This window comes from Danio rerio, chromosome 8 (assembly GCF_052040795.2).
Source record: "Danio rerio strain M-AB ecotype USA chromosome 8, GRCz13ab, whole genome shotgun sequence".
In the NCBI taxonomy this organism is placed as follows: domain Eukaryota; kingdom Metazoa; phylum Chordata; class Actinopteri; order Cypriniformes; family Danionidae; genus Danio; species Danio rerio.
This window is the reverse complement of record NC_141028.1, coordinates 6,740,766-6,765,170: the sequence shown is the minus strand read 5'-3', so window position 1 is coordinate 6,765,170 and position 24,405 is coordinate 6,740,766. Positions and strand designations below refer to the sequence as shown.

Genomic DNA, 24,405 nt, shown 5'->3' with positions numbered 1-24,405 from the left:
TTATTGTCTTCAATAATAATGATAAATACCATGCATTATTGATAACTATCATAACAACAATGTAGTTTTTGTTTTGCATGCTTTCTAATCTAAGGCCCCATTTTATTCATTTCATTACATTTTTATTCTGGATTTTGTCTAATGAAATGATCGAAAAGGAATGAAACCGAAATATCTTTATAATTTATACCATTATTTTCTCCCTGAAATTCTGTTTTCATTTTTTTCTGATTTTGTTTTATCAGATATAAAATTACGAAATCGTGTTTTCTAAAAATAATAAAACTTAACTTTCCCAATGATTATTTGATGTATTTGTTGTGGAGTTGCAACGATGAGTCACAGACATTGTTGTTACAAAGTTCACGCATACAGATACACACAAACAGCTCGCGTGTTTAACTTTGCACTGTTTTTGCAAGGCAAATGTGACAGGATACACGTTAATATCCACAACTGTATGGATAACTGTTATGTTAATGTACAAAATAAACCTGATTTAATGACCATGAACCGGGATTGAAGCGTCTTTTATAATTGTACTGACATGCGGGTGTGGTAATAAATCACAACGATTTTACCATCTTTACTTTATTACAAACATGCACTAATTTAAAATGTTTTAAACTTCTAAAACTCATTCTTGATCACATTTGATCATGACTGATGATCACAGAGATTTCCACAGATCTTTTAATCCCAGTTGCTTTGTGCACGTCCTGTCATGTTGATATGATTATGCACATTACTACAGACACATGTTACACAAGACACGGCTATCAATCAATTCAGTGGGCGGGGAAACCGCACTCCTACATCACGTTGCAGTGGGCCTCAAAATGGGAGGGATTTGGATTCTATTTTAACGTCAGGAAATTGGAAAAAAAGGGACTTACTGTGTTTCTATCACCGCAATTTGACTGTGGACACACTATACCCACAGTTCTGTTCAAACTGCTTACAAAAGATGATTTCATCACAGGTGCACTTGAAGACATCTGGAGAGGTTAGCAGCGTTAGGTAAAACATACCCCAAAGGGGGTAAAAGTTGTACCCCTGGGGTGGTAGGACGTCCCAAAAGTTTTCCCATGACTTAACATTGCCCGTCGACTCTGATTCATTACATCAACTTCCATTATAAATGTCACACATCAATACATTACATAGCAGTGCCATGCAGGCTTATTTGGCTCAGGCAACCAATCAGCTACTTAATATGATAATGAAGCTTTAAAGCCACGCCCCCAAACCATTTAAACACCTTTAATAACTGCCTCATTGATTAAACATGGGAATGGGATGGCCCATTGAAATACATTGATCCCATTGACTTCCATTATAAATGTCACCCATCAATAACATTAAATAGCAAAGTCAAACAGATAAGGGGGTGGCTCATTTGACTCATCCAACCAATAAGCATTTCAATATGATAATAAAGCTATCAAACCATGCCCACAAAGCAAATTTAACACCTTTAGTAACTAATTCCCAGTTGCATATCTTTCCTCTGCACATTGGATAAAAACATAGCTATTTTCTTCCATCTTGATGTATTATTTGCACCACCCTAGTAACAACAAAGCAGCATGCAGATAGCTTTATCAATCCCATAGCAACACACTGGCAACCGCTTTCATTTTCTTATCAACATGTACAGTAAAGCTGGAGTTTTACCCTCTTGATAGTTTTTGCACCGCCCTGATAGCAACCACCTTTAATACCCTAGCAACAGCAAAGCAGCATCCAGATAACGTTTTCAACCGCATAGCAACACACTGGCAACCGCTCTCATTTTCTTATCAACATGCACAGTAAAGCTGGAGTTTGAGAGCGAGGGAAGCCACAGATGCAGAAAACGACCTTTCACAGGGGTTTAACGAGATCGTGTCCTGTGAGACGCCGGCCAGTTCACAACCAACTCACACAGCCACAGATTTTGCTTGGGTTTTTTTTTTTCATTCTAAATCACGGTTGTACAAACACACACCCACTGGGCAAAAACACAAGCCTGCCTCAAAGTCAAAGAACACTTTTATTTTTTGGGCAGTTTTTCATGCTCTCCAAATCCCACTTTAATCAAGCCAATTCTTGCAGTTTGAAATAAGACACAGGAATAAAAGAAAGCATTATAAGTTAATACAACATGTTCAGTGACATTCAAATATCTTAACAATAACAACTACATCCTTCCTTGCTGTCGACAGAGACGTTTTCTTTTGTTTCTTTTAAAAGATTTCTGTTCCCTTTTTACTACTCGTATGAATGCATTTGCATTTTAAGACCTGAAATCCTGTGAGGCTGTAAAGGGTTTCATTCGCTGTTACTGCTACAGTACATACAGTTGAAGTCAGAATTATTAGCCCCCTTGTTTATTTTTTCTCCCAATTTCTGTTTAACGGAGCGAAGATTTTTTTTCAACACATTTCTAAACATATTAGTTTTAATAACTCATCTCTAATAACATTTATTTTTGCCATGATGACAGTAAAGAAAATTTGACTAGATATTTTTAATATTTTATTTTATTTCTATAAAGCTTAAAGGGCCATTTAAAGGCTTATCTAGGTTAATTATGTTAACTAGGCAGGTTAGGGTAATTAGGCAAATCATTGTATACCGATGGTTTGTTCTGTAGACTATTGGGGAAAAAGCAGCTAATAATTTTGACCTTAAAATGGCTTTGAAACAACTAAAAACTTCCTTTATTCTAGCCAAAATAATACAAATATGACTTTCTCTGGAAGAAAAAATATTATCAGACATACTGTGTAAATTTCTTTGCTCTGTTAAACATAATTTGGGAAATATATAAAAAAGAAAAAGAAATCAAGGGGGAGTGGGGGCTAATAATTCTGACTTCAACTACATACTTCTGCACATTTATTTCAAATGCTAGCTACTGTAGATAATAAAAACCAAGAGTTGGACACTGCACATATTCATTCATTCATTTTCCTTCCGATTAGTCTTTTTTTTTTTTCAGAGGTCTACACAGCAGAATGAACCGCCAACTATTCAAGCATATGTTTGAAACGCAGTGGATGACCTTTCAGCCACAACCCAGTACTGCAAAACACACTACACATAACACATAATAAATGTTTTTCTACCCCAACATTTATTAAACAGAAAAAAAAACATTTAAAATAAGTTATGAAATAAAATTCTGTATAGAAAAAATAATACTATAAGAATTTGAATAGTAGATAAATTCACTCATGTGTATGCACTCCGATGAAGACCTGAGCAATGCATCTGACTTCATTCTACATATGAGAAGCGTCTTTAAGCTGTATTTCTTCGTATTTTCTATTGGATTCGGAACAGGTGATTGGCTGGGCCATTCTACAGCTTGATTTTTTTTTTTCTCTGAAAGCATTTGTGAGTTTCCTTGGCTGTGTTTTGGATCATTGTCTTTCTGAAATGTACACCCTGGTTTCATCTTCATCCTACTGCTGATGTAGGTGTTGAACTAAAGCAGCTGATATTTATTTACATTGATGAAGGGCAGATGATTGCTGAAGATCTACTAAGAGATTTTAGCTGCTGTCTGAGCTTTCACTACATTTTTTAACTCCCTTTTTTTGTGTGTCCAATACTTTTTCCCTCTGTTATTTTAATACACATAACTTCGTTTGTAATGTAATTGGATTTGTTTTCTTTGCCAACATCTGGTGAAAATTTCAAGTCAACAGCACCTTAAGAAATATGTTTTTTGAGAACATTGTGACCAGTGTTGCCAGATAAAGCAGCCCAAAAGCTGTCCAAAACCTGCTCAGATGCACACAAAAAAACACCCAAAAATATTAGATTAGTATTTAATTTTTTATTCATTTAAATCAGAAATTAGCCTGGTTACTTTAACTCATAATCTCTTAACCATACAACAACTAACATCAACAGTCACAGAACCAAAATAGTAAACCCCCCCTAAATTATTAGCTCTGCCCCCCCCCCCCCCCAATTCCTGTTTAACAGAGAGCAGATTTTTTTCAACACATTTATAATCATAATAGTTTTAATAACTCATCTCTAATAACTGATTTAATTTAATCTTTGCCATGATGACAGTAAATAATATTTGACTAGGTATTTTTCAAGACACTTCTATACAGCTTAAAGTGACATTTAAAGGCTTAATTAGGTTAATTAGGTTAACTAGGCTGGTTAGGGTAATTAGGCAAGTTATTGTATAATGATGGTTTGTTCTGTAGACTATAAAAAAAATATGTCTTAAAGGGGCTGATAATATTGACCTTAAAATGGTGTTTTTAAAAATTAATAACTGCTTTTATTCTAGCCAAAATAAAACAAATAAGACTTTCTCCAGAAGAAAAAATATTGTCAGACATACTGTGAAAAAATTCTTGCTGTTTAAAACATAGTTTGGGAAATATTATACAAAGAAAAGAAAATTCAAAGGGGGGCTAATAATTCTGACTTTAACTATATATTTTAGATGTATTGGTTTAGAGATGATATTTAAATAGTTTATAAATTATTTGCATTAAATATCCTGTGAAATTAAAGTAAAGTATTTTAGATGTTAGTTTCAGTCTGTTATCATAGAAGGATATCAGTTAGCTAGTGTGCTCAGATGTGTCTCTGGAAAATCTGGTGAGCCAAAAATAATTAATTTGGCAACTATTTATTATATGAATAAATATATGTGTATATATATATATATATATATATATATATATATATATATATATATATATATATATATATATATATATATATGTATATGTATATATATATATATATATATATATATATATATATATATATATATATATATATATATATATTCATAAATATATATGTGTGTATATGAATATATATATAGATAGATAGATAGATAGATAGATAGATAGATAGATAGATAGATAGATAGATAGATAGATAGATAGATAGATAGATAGATAGATAGATGAAAATATATATATATTCATTCAAGCAAAGTCTTCCAGTTTTCAATAGGACATGGGTATAGAAAAGCATTGTAAGTTCAGAAAACATGTTCAATAGCATTCAAGTATAACAAAACACTTCCTTGCTGTCAACAAAAGACGTATTGTTTTGTTTCCTTTGAACGATTTCTGGCTTCCTGACCTTCAGAAATTAAAATCTTCTGTCATCTTCTGTCATTTTTCTACTTTAACCGATGTTCTGCCAAAACGGCATGAGCACAATCAGACAGACAGCAAAATTAATCTTCGTTGCCGTCTCTATTTATAATGATGTCAAAACACATTCAGCCGTGCAAAGCTGTGACAGTAGGAAACCACTGATCAAAACCCATACCAGCGCTTCATTTAAACCCAACAAAGCCGTGATCTTTTTACATTTACTCTATTATTTTTTTCCAGATTGACACTAATTGCGTCTAATGAGATCGCCTACTGTCCGTTTGTGACTCTATCAATTAACTTTGAGGGAAGAAACGCATGCAAAGCTTAACACTCCTACTCAGACGCTCTCACGTTTCCGACATTAGTCTGAATATTGATCGGCTTTTTCCAGCTTAATGAGGCACAGAGGTGACTCTCGCTGCCGGCTGGACACTACTGAGGTGTTAGGGACACAAAATTACTCCTGATTCACTCGGTGCTTCACAAAACACAAGCTGTTAGGCAGGAGCAGACAATGCAAACAACATCAGGCTGGATTAACGTCGAGAATTATACTCTTTGTATTCCTTCTAGAAATGATTGCTCTTTAAAACACAAACCTATAAGACATGATAATACAAACAAACCTATAAGACATGATAATGGATATAAGCTACAGCAGACTAGTTTTTTTTTGCTTGATTGGAAATGGATTGATTTTTGAAAATAACCAGTATTAAAGGGGACCTATTATACCCTTTTTTACGAGACATAAAATAAGTTTCCTTCCCTAGAGTGTGTGTGCGAAGATTTAGCTCAAAATACAACACAGATGATGTTTATAACTCTTCACCCTTTTAGGCTTTGATTCTAATTGTGGCGTTTTGGTGACTGACGCTTTACATTTAAATGAGATGTCTGTGTGTCAACATACTGTAGTGGCAGAATCAAAAACAACACTAACGTCCTATGCTAATGAGGGAGAGATTGTCACTGGTGGGTGGGGCTTTCCCTCTCGGATTGCTAGGTGCGTTCGACTTGAAGCTCAGCTGCAGCCGGTGATCAACGAGATTAGCCGAGCGCAGGCGGGGGCGGAGTTGAAAACGGAGCCGTCAAGACGGACAGCTGGACACTTCGGGACTCAAAGTTGCTGCAGTCATGATGACCGATCACATGGCGTCATCATATTTTTTTGTTATTTTTATTTATAACAACAAAACATTTACAAATAAAACAGAATACAGGCTCTTCAAACTGTAGTTCCTTTTTAAACAATAAGAGAGAATTATGAATAAAATATATAACAAATGCATGAGAGAAATAAGAGGAAATAAGAGGTTAATATAAACATAAAAACGAACAGGTCTATTAAATACAAAGCAATAAGCATAAATTCTAGGAGTTAAACATTAATCTTTAGGCTAATACTTCTTGTTTGAATATGCTAAAAATGGGTTTAAATATGTACATTTATAGATATAAAAATTTCCAATGTAAAAAGCAAAACAAGGTGTTTTGATTAGGTCTTAATAAATGAGATTATTTTGGATAATGAATGAATTTTCAAAAAAGCATTTTAATCCAAAAAGATTGTGTTGAAAAGAACAAAAGGTAACATAAGTAAGCTATGTAGAAGTTTCCCAGAAAGAGCAGGTAGCCTTTAAACTGCAAGACAGGAAGGTCAAGGTCAAGGTAAAATTTATTGTCTCCCGTAGGAGAAATTTGTTTTAGAGAAAAAGGTTCTGCTGTACATCGACACCAACAAGACAACATGTAACATACATATACATTAAAATCTAATCTTAAAATACCTCCTAATATAAATATGATTCCATAAAATCAGTAATTTTAATAAAATTTTTATAAAAAAATAAAATAATTAAAGTACCATATGCCCCACTGCCCTCTGTTGTGCAAACCAATCCTGTTATCTTAGTCTTTGACCATCCTTCCTTGCTTGCTCGTTGATCAACTTAATTGAAAAAGGAACAAAAGAATGTTTAAATCTATTATGCTTGCACAACGGGACCCTATATCTTCTGCCAGAATTCATCAGCTCATATTCCACAGACAGCACATGTGAAGAATCAGATAAAATCTTGTTGGCTTGTTGGATTGTGCACAACTCAAAGATGTCTTTTAGTGAACCAAGTGTCTTAATTCCTGTGATATTTCCTGCCACTCTCATCAGGTTATTTACTTGGGTTTTCATTTTTACTGTCAGATTCCCAAACCAAACAATAATCCCATATCTTAAAATAGACTCTATTGTTGCTTTATAAAAAGTCATCATTATGCTGCTACTCACTCCAAATAATCTTAGTCTGCGTAAAAAGTGTAATCGCTGATGAATTCTTGCACAAAGACTTGACACCTGAGAGTGCCAATTAAGTTCACTATCAATGTTCACTCCTAAATATTTATAGGAATCAACCTGCTTAATGTCTTTATCATAAACCACAATAGAGCTCCTATCACTTACTGACCTGGGGTCTATGATGATCATTTTATAATTATTTAATAAAATAGTTCTTTACTTTAATTTGTTAAGAGAGCTTTAGGGTGGCAGGATCAATGATGATGATTTTCTTATTTCAAGTCTGTAAGACTTATTTAGGTTATTCACTAAAATATACACTAAAATATATCATTTAAATCGTTCATGGAGATGAATGCAGTAAATAGTCTGTATAAAAAAAGTAAAAAATAAACCTGTGCAAACAAGCTAACCTTTATAACCAGATTATTTAACAAAAGATGATTACTGCAGTAAAATATTTGTAGTCTTTTAATAAGCAAGATGTGTACAGGATAGAGAGGGTGTGAAAAGTGAATTGTTTGTTTTGAAACTTTTGAATCGGAATTTGTCCAATTATAAACCCGAAATACACGTGTTTGTTGTCATGTGGTGAACTCGGCCAATCGTGTAATATCGGTGTCGTCATCAAAGCTCCTGCAGTCGCTCTTCAGAAGCTGCACGGTCTGAGTTTGCCGTCTGATCGCGGTACTTTGATGCCACATGTGACAGTCACGTTGCGTCGGCGCAGCATCAATCCGGACAAGATTTCTAACCAGAATGCACCGCTTTAAGACAGATTTCGATTGATCTGCGCAGCGCTGCATAAAGTCGAACGCACCTACACATACGACGGGAGAATGTCAATCAGAAGTGTTTCTGCAGACTGTTATATCAAGTTTGATTATAAAAATTAAAATGAATACATGTTTACCATTAGAAGCTGGTTATATATACACACTGTTGTGTTTAAACCCCTTATAAAAGTGATTTTTAAATAATAGGTCCCCATTTAAACTCTTGCATGATGCTCTTTTTTTATGTTTGGAAAAGAAATTAATACTTTTAATCTGCAAGGGTGCATTGATCAAAAGTGACAGCAAAAGCTTAGTATAGACACTGCCTGACAAAAGTCTTGTCGGCTATCCAAGTTTTAGGAACATCAAAAAATAATTTGACTTGATCATTTGGTATTAGATATGGCGTATATGAATATGGCCTCTAGATTACACTTATTTTACCAAAATAAAATATGATCAAGTCTTAATTTTTAGTTATCTATTTAGGACAGTGAAGTCTGACTTTGCTTAGACAAAAGTCTTGTCACTGAACAAAATAATATCCAGTATAGAATATAAAGTCATGCTGCAGTGGAAACAGAATGAATATAGTGTCTGACTCCATCATGAGCTTGGAGGACTGCATCCATACATCTCTGCAATGACTCAAATAATTTAATAAAGGAATGGCAAAAAAAGTGTTCTTGCAGGACTCCTAGAGTTCATCAAGATTCTTTGTATTCATCTTCAGTGCCTCCTCCTTCATCTTACCCCAGACATACTCATTAATGTTCATTTCTGGTGACTGGGCTGGCCAGTCCTAGAGCACCTTGACCTTTGCTGAAAGTTCCTATGAGCACAGCGGCCTCATTCATGAGTTGAAGATGTTTAACCACCAAGACTCTTCCTAGAGCTGGCCGGCCATCTAAGCTAAGTGATCGTGGGAGAAGAAACTTAGTCAGGGAGGTGATGGTCACTCTGTCTGAGCTCCAGCGTTCATCTGTGGAGAGAGGAGAACCTTACAGAAGAACAACCATCTGTGCAGCAATCCACCAATGTATGGTAGAGTGGCCAGACGGAAGCCGCTCCCTGCCTGGAATTTGCTAAAAGACATCTGAAGGACTCTCAGACCATAAGAAACACAATTCTGTGGTCTGATCAGACTAAAATTGAACTCTTTGAAGTGAATGCCAGGGGTTATGTTTGGAGAAAAACAGGCAGCGCTCATCACCTGGCTAATACCGTCCCTACAGTGAAGCATGGTGGTGGCAGCATCATGCTGTGGGGATGTTTTTCAGCAGCAGGAACTGGAAGACTAGTCAGGATAGAGGGAAAGATGAATGCAGCAATGTACAGAGACATCCTGAATGAAAACCTGCTTCAGAGTGCTCTTGACCTCAGACTGGAGCGTCAGTTCATCTTCCAGCAGGACAATGACCCAAAGCACACTGCCAGAACATCAATGGAGTGGCTTCACAACAACTCGGTGAATGTCCTTGAGTGGCCCAGCCAGAGGCCAGACCTAAATCCTATTAAACATCTCTGGAGAGATCTGAAAATGGCTGTACACCGTCACTTCCTATCAAACCTGATAGACCTTGAGAGGTACTGCAAAGAGGAATGGGCAAAAATTCCCAAAGACAGGTGTGCCAAGCTTGTGGCATCATACTCAAAAAGACTTGAGGCTGTAATTGCTGCCAAAGATGCATCAACAAAGTATTGAGCAAAGGCTGTGAATACTGATGATTGTGATTTTTTTTTTTTTTTATCAGGTTTTTTTTATTTTTAATAAATTTGCAACAATTTGAAAAAAAAAAATTTTTCACATTGTCATTATGGGGTATTGTGTGTATAATTTAGAGGAAATAAATTAATTAAATTCCTTTTGAAATACGGTTGTAACATGCTAGCTATGAATACTTTCCGGATACACAGTACATATTAAATCAATCAATTGAACATCAAAATAGGCCTCTTTCCAAACCTTTCCATTATATAACTTTCCAACCGCCTATCAGCCTAACATGTGCTGATAAATCCTGCAGGATATATAGTCAAACCTTGATTTCATGTTGCCTCCAAAAAAAAAACACACATTTTCAACAGCAATGCCTTGTCGCATTATCTTCCTTCCGCTTTGTTTTGTGCATGTCAACATTCATTTCCTACGGTCTAAATGCAACAGATGCAAAGGCGAGAGAAACTGAATCTCTTCCAGGCCTATGCAGACTCCCTGATAATAATAATGATAATAATAACGGTGTAAGTTCAGTGTGCGTTCAGTGTCTCTGATCTCGCCATCACAACAACAGCCGCGTCTGACCTTTGAGCCTCAGTGATGCACCAATGAGCTTTTCATGCAAACACAGCAGATGTTCAGAGCCTCATCCGGATGACTTTGAGCTTCGCTGCATGCCGTCCGCTCTCTCCAGAGCTCGGCGTCTTCACTTAGACATATTAAGAAGCCATCACTACTCAACAAGCACTGTTAGACTTTGCTGCAATTTTACAGTTAATTTCTGCAAAAACACCCGGTAAAATACCACATATACTCACCGGCCACTTTATTTGGTACACCTTACTTGTACCAGGTTGGACCCCTTTTGCCTTCTAAACTGCCTTAATCCTTCATGGCAGAGATTCAACAAGGTACTGGAAATATTCCTCAGAGATTTTGCTCCATATTGACATGATAGCATCACGTAATTGCAGCAGATTTGTTGGCTGCACATCCATGATGTGAATCTCCCGTTCCACCACATTCCAAAGCTCCTCTATTAGATTGAAATCTGGTGACTGTGGAGGCCATTGGAGTACAGTGAACTCATTGTCATGTTCAAGAAACCAGTCTGAGATGATTCTCGCTTTATGACATGGTGTATTATCCTGCTGGAAGTAGCCATCAGAAGATGGGTACACTGTGGTCATAAAGGGATGGACATGGTCAGCAACAATACTCAGGTAGGCTGTGGTGTTAATACAATGCTCATCTAGTACTAATGGACACAAAGTGTGCCAAGAAAATACCCCAACACCATTTGCTCTCAGTTAGACTACTGCAACTCCTTGTACATTGGTCTACCCCAGTCAACACTAAGAAAAGAGATCATGTCTCCCCTGTCCTCTCCTCATTGCACTGGCTTCCGATAAAATTCAGAGTTTGATTTAAAATCCTTCCCTTCACATTTAAAGCATTGCACAATTCTGCCCCGGATTATGTCAGTGAACTTATTAGGCCATATACAGCTTGTAGACCGTTAAGGTCCCATGATCAGTTTCTTTTGTCGATCCTTCGAGTCTTGCTGCAAATCAAAAGGTGATCGCGCTTTCTGTGTTGTGGCTCCAAAGCTCTGAAACAGTCTCCCTTTGAACATCAGGATTTCTCCATCATTGAATGCTTTATAATCTAACTTAAAGACTTATTTTTACTCCCTTGCCTTTGAATGAGACATGCATGTTATTTCTCATCTGTATTTTACTATTACATATACTGTATACATAAATATTTCCTTTTCTTATATTCTTGATACAATATTTATTTATTTTATTTTATTGTAAAGCACTTTTTTTGTAAAATTTTGCTTTGTAAATAAAGCTTGCCTTGCCATTTCACCACCACCCCCACCAGCCTGAACCTTTGATACAAGACAGGATGGATCCATGCTTTCATGATGTTAACGCCAAATATCGACCCTACCATTCGAATGTTGCAGCAGAAAACAAGACTCATCAGACCGGGCAACATTTTTCCAAACTTCTATTGTCCAGTTTTGTTGAGCCTGTGTGAATTGTAGCCTCAGTTTCCTGTTCTTAGTTGACAGGAATGGCACCCAGTGTGGTTTTGTGCTGCTGTAGCCCATCTGCCTCAAGGTTGGACGTGTTGTGCAATCAGAGATGCTCTTCTGCAGACCTCAGTTGTATCGAGTGCTTATTTTAGTCACTGATGTCTTTCTATCAGCTGGAACCAGTCTGGCCATTCTCCTCTGACCTCTGGCATCAACAAAACATTTGCTCTCACGGAACTGCCGCTCACTGGATATTTCCTCTTTGTCGGAGCATTCTCTGTAAACCCTAGAGATGGTTGTGCGTGAAAATCCCAATAGGTCTCAGCAGATCTCAGCAGTTTCTGAAATACTCAGACCAGCCGGTCTGGCACCAACAACCATGTTCAGAGTCACTTAAATCACCTTTCTTCCCCATTCTGATGCTCGATTTGAACTGCAGCAGATCGTCTTGATTGTGTCTACATACATTAAATTGCTGCTATGTGATTGGCTGATTTAAAAACTTCCATTAATGAGCAGTTGTACCTAATAAAGTGGCCAGTGAGTGTATATTAGAGCAGTAAGCAAAATACAGTGAAACCATGATATTTTTTTCCAAGGTTATAATAGCGTCAGTATCTTATTCCGGTACATGCCTAAATGTGATCGACAGGACTTCTGTATTTGGCCCCCAGCGAGAGACGCTGTGGAAGCATTTGTTGTCTTCCAGCAAAGCGTGAATAAAGCTGACAGCCAGATGATCCTCGGTAACATCAGTGAGAGACCCTGAGCTTCGCCAGACTGCCACACATACGGCTGTGCATCACACCATTTGATAAAACCACTCATTACCTCAAGAAGGAGAAGAAGAAAGCCATTGTCTAGTTTTGTGTGGGAGATATACCTGCTGGGACTCATGCTTTTTATTTGTGCTCAAATTCTAATTTTAGCTTAATATAAATGTAACATTGAGTAGAATATAATCTTATATAATTACCACACTGACTGTTTACATGGACATCAGGAATCAAATTAATTTCCTTATTCTGAATAAGACGATAATATGATTAAGGTGTTTATATGAGCTGCTTTTTGGATGTTCCTTTCATGATCCCATTTTAGATGTTAGACCATGATATTGACATTTAATGTAATTTCAGGTGTTTAATTTTTTACTTGTCGACTTTAACTGCAACTTGACACTTTCACTTTCATTCAAGGACATTTCATGCATGCCCCCGTGACAAACGAGATATTGGAAGCGAGTATGGACTGCTGGAGGAGTGTTGTTTTAATGGACTTTGATAGCTTACGCCGTATGGAAAACACTGTGTGTCTGTGGTCCTTCAATGACTCGGTAGGTGCAGAGAATAGTGTCAAACAGCCATGTGTGTATGAAATATCCTGTCACAAAATGTGGCGAATGTCCTACATGACGGTCATAGTTTGATTGCGGCGTTTACATGTGTGTATTGCACTTCAATAATGCCTCTAAAAAGAAATACTCTATGTCTTAATTCCATTTCTGTTCAGGTTATAACTTTAGTCTGATTAAGGTAATCAAAAACCTTTGTTTACATTTACATTTAGTCATTTAGCAGATTCTTTTATCCAAAGCGACTTACAAATGAGGACAAGGACGCAATTTACACAATTATAAAAGCAACAATGAATAAGTGCTGTAGGCAAGTTTCAGGTGTGTGAAGATTAATGCTGCGTTCACACTAGATGCGGAACGCGCGTCAAGCACGAGCGATTTACATGTCAAGTCAATGCAAATGCGCGAATAGACATCCTGCGGCGCAATACGGGCGAATGGCGCGGCGCGAATGACGCGAGTAAACTCAAATGTTCACGCGACTATTTACGCACAAATAGCGCGATTTATCCTTGCGTTCCATGTCTGGTGTGAACACAGCATAAGAAGCAATGGTACATGGAAAACTCTTAATCGGAGTGTTGTCTTAATTGTATTAAAATTGGAGAATTGTTGTCCATGTAAACATATATTTATTGTTTTAGGGTAATTACATAACCTGATAGCCTGGATTTCTACCTTTTAAAAATATATAGATATTGTATGCATTAGTTTTAGTGTGTGTGTATGTGTGTAGACTTAAATATTTGTATATATGTATGAACACTTTGTAAAAAAAAATTAAGCTTTTATACAGTCAGATTAAATGAATGCATGTTTAATTGAGTTTTAAAATGAGATAAAATATTACAGTACATTTTAAACAACAACAAAAAATTTAGTCCTTTTGCAATTAAAGATTTAATTTCTTTTAATTTCTTCTCTTTTTTTTTATTCGAGAATTAAACATGTCCGACTTAATAATTAAAATAAATCATTGCCTTCTGCAGACATTCTACATTCTAGTACAGGAGCCAATCATCGTTTGCTACATGCGAATAAAGCCCGCCTTCCAGTACAGGAACCAATCATCGATTGCTATAGACTGACGGGCTCAAACCAGACACGAGATTTTGCAGATTTTGGGTGATTCGGATGTTTAGAAATGAAACTAAAGGGATGGTTGTTGTTTATTTTATTGGTGATTACTAATATGAAATTCATTAGTAAGCTTGGCAAGTAATTTTGGAGAATTTGATGTTTCCCCTTTTAAGCAAAATGCCGGAGCATACTGCCCAAGAGGCATTTCAAAGATGGCCACCGCGTAAAATGACTAGCTTTGAAGGGACTTTAACATAATATATGTTATATTGATATTTATATATTATATAAAAGGTTAAACTAACATCATACAACTAGAGTGTCATTTGATGCTTCACTATTAAAAATAGTTCCAGACACAAAGTAAAATATTTCTGACCAGTGATCCAATTACAAGTCAGACACTTGTTTTTTCTTAAATTAATCGTATGAATGAATGATTCAACAAATCAAATGGCGAATGTCCACCGAAGTGTTTTTGTGTTACAGAGTTTTTTTGTTTGTTTTTTTCTACTGTTGTCAGTGAAATCGCCACATTATTTTAAATGTTGATAGCATCACTGAGTGTGTGTTTTAGAAGTGCTCACAGTGGAGTGTTATTAGAACAGTGATTGTAGTTATGCAGTGTAACTAATGCTTCTGGGGATTCGAACACAGCCTTTTAAAAGGTTGCACACCACACCATGTGTTATAGGATTTTATACAACAGTTCTGTCTGGTTCTGGAATCTGATTGGTTGATAGCCGGGCAATATTTTGCCAGTAACAGCACTTGACTGCCTCTTAACCCTTCACCCTTATGTATCACGCCGCCCACTAGTGATGTGCGATACCACTGGTTTCCTATCCGATCTGATACCAAGTAAAATAAAGGCAACTATCAGCAACACCAATCTGATAACGATACTGCCCAAAAATTACTGTTTGGGAAATTCAAGTAACAAGTAGTGGGCTTAAAAGTGTCACTTCATACTGAATACGAGCCATATTACGGGTTATTCTTGTTTATTGAGGAAGAATCATCATACAAAAAAAACCCTTTTTTTTAATTTAGTGACATCTCAATATAGGTCCCTTAAAGATGTAAAACCTTTTTCTTCTTATTGTCACAAAAACCCAAGCCCCCAAAATACAGCCACATCGCCACCTTTTCTCCCTCTGTACCTGGATAGTGCCTGCCTGCTGCACCTAAGCATCCGTGCCTCTCCTTTCCTCCTCTTCTGACCGCCTAGTCATGACGAAGTCATATTCTCTCTTGTGATTTATATATAGATGCTTGATTAGGTTTGTGGTATTACCACAGTACCTCACTGTTATGTTACATGGTCACAAACCGCATCGTTTGAGTTTATGGACACTGCAGTAGCTCCACACAACTTCGCCTGCGGTCACCCATATCCAATGACACCATGACTGAAGAACATGTGCCAGGTCAGTGTACTGAGTGGCTAGCTAGCGTGGTCTGCAGTTGGACAGTGCCATATTCCGAACATGACATGGCAGGCGGAAGAACAAGTAGGTCGAACTAAGTTGGCATTAATCAGAGAAACTAGGGTACTTGTGTTTACTTTCCGCTGTATTTCTATTTCCAATAAACTACATATTTGCTCCAAATTATTGAAATATCAATATTTTGATGAGATAATCCATTCTAGAAGATGCAAACTGGTATTGGAGATATTGATATTTTAGTATCGATCCGCACATCACTACCGTCAATGTCACCGACTCGGTCCCAGTCATTCCTCTCGCTGGCCAGCAGAGGCCACCATCTCCGGACTTCTAACATTACGTCATCCCTTCACTCTGATTCCAGCACACCTGTTCTCCATTCCACTAATGACCCACGTACCACATATAAGCAGCTCACACTCACTCCCCAGTGCGAAGTCTTGTTTAGCCCCGGCCAGCATTTCTGAGCGTTCTATCCTGCCTGATCTCCCGTTTACCACTTCAGCCCGTTTCCCGACTCTGCTCTGTCTTCTGCCTGCCCACGACCAAAGCCTGTTTACTCGGACTCTGATTCTCGCCGCCTGCCCCTGACTAAAGCCTGTTACACGGACTCTGAATCACGCTGCCTGCCTCTGACCCATGCCTGGTAATCACTCTGTGTCTGTCATCTGCAACCTCCTCTCATTGATGTGTATGTTGTATGTTCGCTTAGCCGTCCGTGTTGTTGATGTTAGAGTGTGACTTAATAAATTCTGCAAATGGATCCCTCCGTGTCAGTCTCCCCGTTACAGACGACATACAGCAACAAGCAGAGGGCACTCTACAGTTTGACAAATATTGCTGCTGTTGGGCAACATAATATACTTTTGAGGCTTTTTTAGTCGAGAATGTTGTTGTTTAGATTGCAACTATGCAGTTTATTTATAAGGATAGTGCCTATTTTAAAATATTTATAATTAGTGAGAGACAGCCATTAGCCTGTCTTTAAGCAAAGATGGTTGACAATGTTCATCCACAAGGTGGCAATAGAGACTGTATAATAAGCCTTAAGAGAAAAACTGTGTAATTTTAAACTACAGCTGATTAAATCGTTATTAAACGGGTAAATGACTTTGAGTCTATCTCTTTCTTTTCAATGTCGTAGTGCTGTATTTATACCATAGTAATATTGTGATCTCCCAATTGGAACAGAGAAATACTGGGAAATCTCTGTAGACTGATGGCATTTCATCTTTATATGTGAGCAAAGTCACCAGTTTTGTCATCGCTTTAGACATTACGCTAGAGAATCATTCAATACAATAGCTGTAAAGTGACGTTGGTGAAGTAGCAACAGTTTCTGCTATTCTGATGTCAGCTGCAGATGCAGAAAAAAGTAGTTCCTCATACAAAAGGGCTTTTAGGCTTTCCGTGATTGATAAAAAAATAATAATAATAAAAAAAAAATATATATATATATATATACACATACTTGATTATGCCGTCTGTTGTATAAACACAATGTCACACTCGCATCAGTGCGATGTGGCTGTATATCTTCTGGTAGAATGCTAAGCCAACTTACACCTCCCACCAGTGCCAATATCCAGCCACATTGCCCTGCTACGAGTGTGATAGTGCTTATGTGAACATTGTTTTTTTATGAGGGCATGCACAGGGGATAACGGGGCGTTGGATAGCGGAGGAGTGTCGTGTAAGTTAAGAGCCGGGGCAGGGGTTTGTTGTCGCGGACGAAAGTGAAGAAGGTTAGGGAGTCATGGAACAAAGTGAACGGGGGAGGAGGGCAGGTGAGGAGTGGGATCAGTAAAATGAGGTGCCGGATCTGATTTCAGAAGTGCTGGATCCGGCATGTTCCGGCACAAATTAAGCCCTGTATTTGTCCATGATTAATGTCCAATAGCCAGAAAGTAATACATTTTTTATAAATTGTTCAAATGTTGGTATTTGTGAGCAAGTCCAGAGACATTTGTGTACACTATGATTAAATATAAAATTCACTTTAATGTGTGATATGACACACAAAAAGTGGCCATAAACAAATATTTTCTCAATTCAAATGAGTTGTGGCTTCAACTGGTTTTTTTGTTGCCTCCTACAGGCAGTTTAAAGGCTCCTACACACCGGGACGCTTTTCGTTTGCGTTTATCGTCAGCATTTTACGAGATGTTTTTCCGTATTCAAACCCAAGCGATTTTCACTGGCATCAAGCAGAAGAGGATGCAAAATCACTCTTTGACGTTAGATGGCGCTACTCAGTTTTAAGCTTCTGACACCCGCTAATAAAACAGAAAAGGATTAGGAGAGGAAGTTCACGCGCTTGTTGTTAAAGTTACTGGTGACTCGAACAAGCATGGATGGTTCAAGCAGCAGCTCCAGCTGTGGCGATGAAGAAATGATTAGTGTTCAGTAGAGCAATAAGCAGCTAAAAGTTCATATCGTCTCTGGGCGTCTTCTTCAATGTGCGCTCGCATTAACAGTTTTGCGCTTGAGCGCCTCCAAGTGTTGTTTACTGTAACTTCAGCAGCTTCGTGCACGTGAGTAAGAGTGCAGATCTGATTGGTGGAGAAGGTTTTGACCGGCACGTCAAAACAAAAACGAGCGTGTGGCGTTTTTTTTTTTTAAATGACGCTTTTGCGCCTGCCGTTTTGCGCGTTGGTGTGCACAATCACATTGACGCCCTTTATTTAGTCACGAGGCGTTAAACGGCGATGGAAAACGCGAGCAAAAAACGTCTCGGTGTGCACGGGCCTTAAGGGTCATGTTTATTAATCCAGGCCTAAACCAACCAAATCCAGCACCTTCAGCAAAACATCCCATAATAATCCAAATGACAGTGATTTTACAGTTTAAGACTGATCCTTAAAGGACTTCAGAAGAATCTCTATTATTCATTAGCAGATGAAATCAGAGCGGCCTGCGGGCGGTCCGACAGTCCCACTCATCACAGAAACAGTCGATCCGCTGGGCTTCAGTGCGGCGCTCCCTCCACAACCTGTAGGCGACCCTCAGACTCACTGAGATTAAATCACAATTATTGGACTTCTTTGCCTAGTACTTATCACAGCCCTGCAGGGCCGCGCAATAACCAGAGCCACAGCACAGAGCCTCCGTAATCGGCAAAGCTGACGGTGAAATTAATGGATACGCTCGCCTGCTTTTGCATAAAGAGAGGTAAATATTTAGGAATATCAGCTGAAAGGTAATGCAAGTCGAAGCGTCCTAATGTACAGGCTTCAAAAAGACAGAAATGTGTTCGGTCGCCGGCGCAGTGTTTATGTAGCATCAAAGCGTGAGGGTGAAGAGGGCAGGACGGCCATTTCTCCCCTGACGGAAAGCTCCGGTTCTCGGCTTTCTAGAACATTCCTCTTCAGGAACATGAGAGAAGGCATGCTGAGAGACGCAGGACACGCATTACTCCGTCATGAGCCAGACACTGAGGCATAATTGAACATGAAGGTGCTCATAGTGGAAATTTGACAACTGCATCTGGAGCTAATTTGAAAAAGAAACCGGCATTTGAAATCAGCATGAAATCTAAATTGACAGCTCTGTGTGTATGGCGAATTGTAGCATTGATCATAATTGGTTTATCTGTGCAAAAGCATTATTTTAGGAATGTCTTTGTAGTTTGTAATCAAATTAGCTTCTCCTCCCATTTAATAATATATATCAATTATGATTGGTGTTTACTGGTAAGAGGGCGGAGTCAAGCTGCCAATCACAGAAGATCCACCAATAGCAAATAACCATGTAAAACAACCACTATTAACTATTGAATATTAATAGATTTATTGAGAGGCTATTTTACTCAAATTATGTCACTATTTGGATGAAAATATTACATTTTTTTACTTTTATTCTGGCTTTTAGCTTCACACCACTTAATGCTGGCTTTTTCCGGTTTTTATGTGTGTGTTTGTGTCTAACTGTGTGTATATACACAGTTGAAGTCAGAATTATTCGCCCCCCTGTTTATTTTTTTTCCTCAATTTCTGTTTAACAGAGAGCAGATTTTTTTTTCAACAAATTTCTAAACAATAGTTTTAATAACTCATCTCTAATAGCTGATTTATTTAATCTTTGTCTAGATGACAGTAAATAATATTTTTCAAGACACTTCTATACAGCTTAAAGTGACATTTAAAGGCTTAACTAGGTTAATTAGGTTAGGTTGGGGTAATTAGGCAAGTTATTGTATAATGATGATTTGTTCTGTAGACTATCGAAAAAAAATAGCTTAAAGAAGCGAATAATATTGTCCTTAAAATGGTGTTTAAAAATTAAAAACTGCTTTTATTCTAGCCGAAATAAAACAAATATGACTTTTTCCAGAAGACAAAATATTATCAGACATCCTGTGAACATTTCCTTGCTCTGTTAAACATCATTTGAAAAATATTTAGATAAGAAAACAAAACTCACAAGCGGGCTAATAATTCTGACTTCAGCTATATAAAGTTATCTTAACCTAAATCTTGAAATTTCCTCAAACACGCGGTCTTTTTCCATCATAAATGTATCTCTTGTTTCCCCCATTATTTAAGCATTAACTATGAGGTGTAATTCAGAATAGGCATACATTAAAAAGCACACGTATGCTTATCTTTTTTTTCATAATTAAAAAATGCACACCACCAGTTCCCATTTCTCATTCAACAGTTTGTTTTTGAGCAGACTTGCGTGGTAAGAGAAATTCTGCTTTATAATCAAACTATTTTTTGCTTCGGTCAATACAAGACAACAGGACTAACCTTTTCATGTTGCCCATCATGCATAAATCATTCTGACAGCTGGGAGACGATGCAGAAATCACCGGAACACACACAGCTGATCAATGCATTACATCAGTATGCACCAACAACACCACTACTAAACACAATCAATCAACCTCTCATATATCGAAGATCGCAAACTGAACGCCGCGTAATATATCTGTGAAGTTATCCGAAGCAACCTGTAGACTCCGTTCGGCGCACGCATCTGCCCCTCGAAGTTTGCGAGCGGAAAATGCACATTTCCACGGTGTGTGCGATGCATAACGATCGCATGCTCAGTACAGTCTAGCAGCTGCACGACTGAATGCACACTCACCTCAGCGGCGTGTCGATGAACGCGAAAACTCGATCCAAAGGTGTTTGGGTAGATGGACGCGCCGCGCGTCTCCGCTTCATCGCTTCAGACTCTCCAGTCATCGCTGTGGAAACAGATTCAGCGAGTCAAGTGCAGTTGTGTGTTTCTCACACACATCTGAGCGGAAGGGACCTCAGGACAGCAGTGTTTTACTCTCAGAGGAGGTGACAGTGGGTGAGTCATGGCTCCTCGCGCTCCGCTCCGCCGCGCCGCCTTTTTACGCACAAACTTTGGTGCCGCTGCGCTCCGGGCTCGTGGATGTGGACGTGGCTATTGGCCAGCGATGGCACATCATCTCAAACAAGAGTGAATCAGCTGCTGACGCGTTTTCTGGTTAAAATAGCCCTTAGACGTCTAGTGAGTGGAAATAGACATGAGAAGGGTGGTTACCCAAAAAGCGTGTTTGTGTAAACTTCACACGGTTCTTGACCTGTGGACCCGAGCGACAAACACAACACTCACTAGTTTGAGTCTTGTTTAATCCAAAATAAGCTCGAGCTTATTTATCTTCAGTAAAGTTTGCTTGTCGTCATATCAGCATCGGATATTTCATTTTACGATAAATATTACGTGGAGATACTTGAAGTCAGAATTATTAGCCCCCCTAAATTATTAGCCCCCTGTTTATTTTTACCCAATTTCTGTTTAACAGAGAGATTTTTTTCAACACGTTTCTAAACATAATAGTTTTAATAACTCATCTCTAATAACTGACTTATCTTTGCCATGATGACAGTAAATAATATTTGACTAGATATTTTGCAAGACACTTCTATACAGCTTAAATTGGCTTTTAAAGGCTTAATTGGGTTAAATAGGTTAACTAGGTTAGGGTAATTAGGCAAGTTATTGTATGACGATGGTTTGTAACAAAAATTAGTTTAATGGGGCTAATAATACTGACCTTAAAATGTTTATTAAAAAATTAAAAACGCTTTTATTCTAGCCAAAATAAAACAAAGACGACTTTTTCCAGAAGAAAAAATATTATCAGACATACTGTGAAAATTTCCTTGCTCTGTTAATCCTCCTTTGGGAAATATTTAAAAAAGAAAACAAAAATTCAAAGAGGGACTAATAATTCTGACTTCGACTGTATGTGTGCGTTTGTGTGTATGTGTGTATCTATATATATATATATATATATATATATATATATATATTTATATAGATACACACACATATATATAACTGTGTATATATATATATATATATATATATATATATATATATATATATATATATATATATATATATATATATATATATATATATATATACAGTTGAAGTCAGAATTATTAGCCCCCTTCAATTTTTTTTCTTTTTTTTTATATTTTCTAAATTATGTGTAACAGCAAGGACATTTTCACTGTGTGTCTGATAATATTTTTTCTTCTGGAAAAAGTCTTATTTGTTTTATTTTGACTAGAATAAAAGCCGCTATTAATTTTTTAAACACCATTTTTGGGAGAAAAAAATGATTAGCCCCTTTAAGCTATATTTTTTCTTGATAATCTACAGAACAAACCATGGTTATACAATAACTTGCCTAATTATCCTAACCTGCCTAGTTGACCTAATTAACCTAGTTAAGCCTTTAAATGTCACTTTAAGCTGTATAGAAGTGTCTTGAAAAATATCTAGTCAAATATTATTTACTGTCATCATGACAAAGTTAAAATAAATCAGTTATTAGAAATGAGTTATTAAAATTATTATGTTTAGAAATGTGTTGAACAAATCTTCTCTCCGTTAAACAGAAATTGGGGAAAAAATAAACAAGCGGTCTAATAATTCAAGGGGGCTAATAATTCTGACTTCAACTGTATATATATATATATATATATATATATATATATATGTGTGTGTGTGTGTGTGTGTGTGTGTGTGTGTGTGTGTGTGTGTGTGTGTGTGTGTGTGTGTGTGTGTGTGTGTGTGTGTGTGTGTGTGTGTGTGTGTGTGTGTGTGTGTGTGTGTGTATTTTTTTCCCCAAGTGCTATTTAATATTAATTTCACACTGCAGGATTATCTGTGGTAGTGTTCCCTAAGTGCTGTGTTTACACTGTAGGATGGATCTTCAACAAATGGGGTTCACTGCATGACTTTAAGAATCGCCAACTACATTGTCTCGACTTCAACTGTACATTATGAGAGAGACATCTGTAAAAATGCTTTCACAATCTGTATATGATTGTTGGTTGCTTCACTAAAATAGTCATAACTGTAACACATTACAATAGCAGTACATGAATAATGATGTATTAATATATAAACTAAACATATTATGAATTAACGATGGGGGATGTTTGTGATGTAATCATGAACTAACAGTATGATTCACAAGAGTTCATGTGTGAATAATAGCTATCTTAATTACTTGTTAGTACATGTTGTTAATTAATGTATTAATTAACATTTAAGTTGAAGCTAAATGTAAGCAACATGAACTCATGAGCTGATATAATTATGTCATGACTTTACTAGAGGGGCACATCACCATTAACTCATCCTTCACTACCCATGAACTTCTGTGTTTAAACTGTTAATGTTGATGTTGACAGAGCACTTCATTCATTCATTCATTCATTCATTTTCTTGTCGGCTTAGTCCCTTTATTAATCGGGGTCGCCACAGCAGAATAAACCGCCAACTTATCCAGCACGTTTTTAAGCAGCGGATTCCAGCTGCAATCCATCTCTGGGAAACATCCACACACACACACACACACTACGGACAATTTAGCCTACCCAATTCACCTGTACCGCATGTCTTTGGACTGTGGGAGAAACCAGAGCACCCGCAGGAAACCCACGCGAACGCAGGGAGAACATGCAAACTCCACACAGAAACAACAACTGAGCCGAGATTCGAACCAGCAACCTTCTTGCTGTGAGGCGACAGAACTACCTTCTGCGCCACTGCTTGACAGAGCACTTTATTGTTATTCAGTGTAAATAGTTGGACGTGCATAAACATAGATTAAGCATAAACTAGTGTGGTAATTAATACATTAATTAACATGCAATCATGTAATTACTAACGAGTAATTAGGGTAGCCATTATTCACCATGAACTCATGTGACTCTTGGTGTAGTTCATTTAGTTGATGATTAGCACATGGATTAACTCATCCTTAGTCCATAATAAAGTAATGTTTAGTTTACATATTAACACATCATTATTCATGTACTGTTATTGTAAAGTAACTCAATATATTTCCTATCTAAAATGAAAATAGCTTCTGCTTAAGTGAGGATAATCTCAACATTCATTTTAGCTAAGAAACAAACGTTATTCGTGTCTCATGCTTTCCGTGGTTTGTTAGTAGGTGTACATGTTCGTACTGAATTTACTTATGAACTGAATTCAGATGTGTTAGAATTTAAATGAAAAGCCTAAAGATGATTTAT

The 24,405-nt window shown here is 37.2% G+C and overlaps 1 protein-coding gene across 2 annotated transcripts in view; it reads right to left on the bottom strand.

Moving 5' to 3' along the window:
* Positions 1-21,289, bottom strand: part of adra1aa (adrenoceptor alpha 1Aa) — a 57,606-nt gene extending 36,317 nt beyond the window's left edge. Inside the window, exon 1 of one of the 2 annotated variants that reach the window (NM_001324454.1) lies at positions 20,957-21,289. The gene's annotated coding sequence lies outside the window, so the exon portion shown is untranslated. The remainder of the gene's footprint in view (positions 1-20,956) is intronic. The other variant, XM_087264005.1, reaches the window with a different exon arrangement.
* Positions 21,290-24,405: the final 3,116 nt, after the last annotated feature.